Source organism: Carlito syrichta, unplaced genomic scaffold, assembly GCF_000164805.1.
Source record: "Carlito syrichta isolate Samal-C Ts95f unplaced genomic scaffold, Tarsius_syrichta-2.0.1 Scaffold315593, whole genome shotgun sequence".
Taxonomy (NCBI): Eukaryota; Metazoa; Chordata; class Mammalia; order Primates; family Tarsiidae; genus Carlito; species Carlito syrichta.
Window position 1 is genome coordinate 1,448,888 of NW_007259689.1, and position 2,394 is coordinate 1,451,281.

Sequence of the window (2,394 nt, forward strand, 5' to 3'; positions counted from 1 at the left end):
ATCAATACTATACAGAGCGTAAGACAAAACATGACATTAGCCCATCTGATGCAAATATGCCTTCCAGTAAGTTATTTATTTATTTATTTTTTTTAAGTAGAAAGAAGTTTATTATTCACCTTTCGGACTAGAAAGGGGGCTGACACTCAGAGGCAAGCACAGAGGTTAGTTTAGAAGATACAGCTTATTTAGAAAGTAAATTAGAGAGAAAGAGGAGATTCACCTCCCCAGGGTAGGGTAGGGGGCCAAAGCCAGATGACAGTCATAGCTCAAAGAGCATACGGCCACATCAGAGTCTATCAAGACAATGGCCTGTAATTCTTAAAAATGGAAATTCTCTGCCTTTTTTTTTTTTTTTTTTTTGAGTCAGGGTCTCACTCTGCCACCCAGTCTGAGTGCAGCGCAATGGCATGATCACAGCTCATCTCAGCCTCAATCTTCTGGGCAGGCAATCCTTCCACCTCAGCCTCCTGAGTAGCTGGGACTACAGGCATGCAACCACCTCACCTGGCTATTTTTACTTTTACTTTTGGTAAAGATGCGGTCTCACTGTTTCCCAGGGTGGTCTCGAACTCCTGAGTTCAGCAATCCTCCTGCCTCAGCCTCCCAAAGTACTGGGATTACAGGCCTGAACCACTGTGTTCAGCTTCCAAGCCTGCTTTTTGATTTGTCTACCTCCTTCGAAATGCATTATAAACAGGCAGTGAAAAATGGTGTCTATAAATTCCATAGTTAAGTGTTTAGTGTATAATTCAAAGAGACTCTACCAACATCATCATCATTGCTATCACCATCATTATCGCCATCAACACACAGTCCCTCAGTCACTAGATTCTTTCCAGGTGCCAAGCACTGTGTTAATTGCTTTGCATAGACTATTGTCAATCAGTTAATAATTGTTAGCCTCACAGTGCCAGGAGGTTACCAGAACCTCAAAGAGTTCCTATTATGAAACATGGGTCTTATGGTTGCTAGGCAAATGGAAAATGTGGTCGAAATTCCAAAACGCTGGGAGAATGCAGTAGGGTCAGCAGGCTTGGGGCGGTTGTGGTTGGTTTGCTTTGTATTTTGGGGACATGATGTCCCAGGATGAGCTGTGTGGGTTATTTTCTTAGTGCAGGTGATTTCTGTCTGCAGAAATCTTTTTGAAGAGACCCAAGAACCAACCTGGCCTTTTCATTCCCGGGTTGAGAGAATCATTGTTTCTGAGTTGAGTCTTTGCCAGGCAGTGGGGCTGGGCCACGCTGGGACGATTTGGACGCAGCATCAAATAAAGCAATCAAAAAGAAAATTCCTCTGAAACTCTCACTGGTATTTAATATTTTATTCATTCCCATGTTATTGTGCTTTGCCTGCGGTGAAACAGCCTCAAAACAGCCTCGTAGGAGTGAGGCATGAGGCAGCTGACAAGCATTTTCCCATGAACCCTACTACAACACAATGGCATTTTGTTTGCTGTTTTGTTTCCTTGTCTTCTAACATTCTTTCTGACTTTCAAGGAAAAAAAAAAAGAAGAAGAAGAAGAAAAAGAAACGCTCCTGTGAATGGAGAAGAAAAGGAAAGAAAACTTTCTTTTAAACTTTCAATCTTTTTCATTTGGAACTGGGTGTAAACATTTTTTTTTCTCATGGTATATATGCTGGTCATCTTTTCCTTTTTTGTGCTTTAAGCAGCCTTTTTTCTCCTTTTTTCACACAGCCCTGTCTTTCCATTATTGATTCAGAAAATCGGCAGGGAAAAAAAATCAACCGTGTACACATATCAAGAAAGAGAAGTCAGAGGAAGATGGATCAAACCCATCCATCTACCCACGCGGCCATTTATCTATCAATCCATCTCGCTACCCACCCGCCTCTATTATAATAAATAGCGGGCACTGTACACATTGCTGGTTGGCTGAAGTTGTGATCTGGACAAAAGGTCTGTTTGGGGAAAGGATGCTGAAGCTCTAATTCTGTTTGTGCCGGTTGAAAATCAGGAGGGGTTTTTCTACACTTCACTCTTATTAGATTATTTCTTATAGATGGTTTCTTTTTTCCTCCCAGACGCGTGGTGGAGGCTGCTAAAGCAGTTGGTCTATAGTTGGGATAATTAAATTAACCATTTGGTACAACTTTTAGGGGAGAGCTCGCGTGTAGAAAGCACAGCTGGAACAAAACAGGGCGCTGGGGCTGGGGCTCCGGCCTGGCCCCGCCCCGCAGGCCTTTCATCTTCCAGCAGAAGCAGGACCCCGGGCCACAAAAGACGGGCAGGGGGACCATAGGCCAGGGGTGGGGGGGAGGGACGGTGACACCGAGCAAAATAAACCTACAAGGCCTACAAAGGGGAAGATGAAGTCAAGCGCATTTGCTCATCCGACCGTGCGTCCAGGCGCTGAAAGGCCCCCTCCCACAA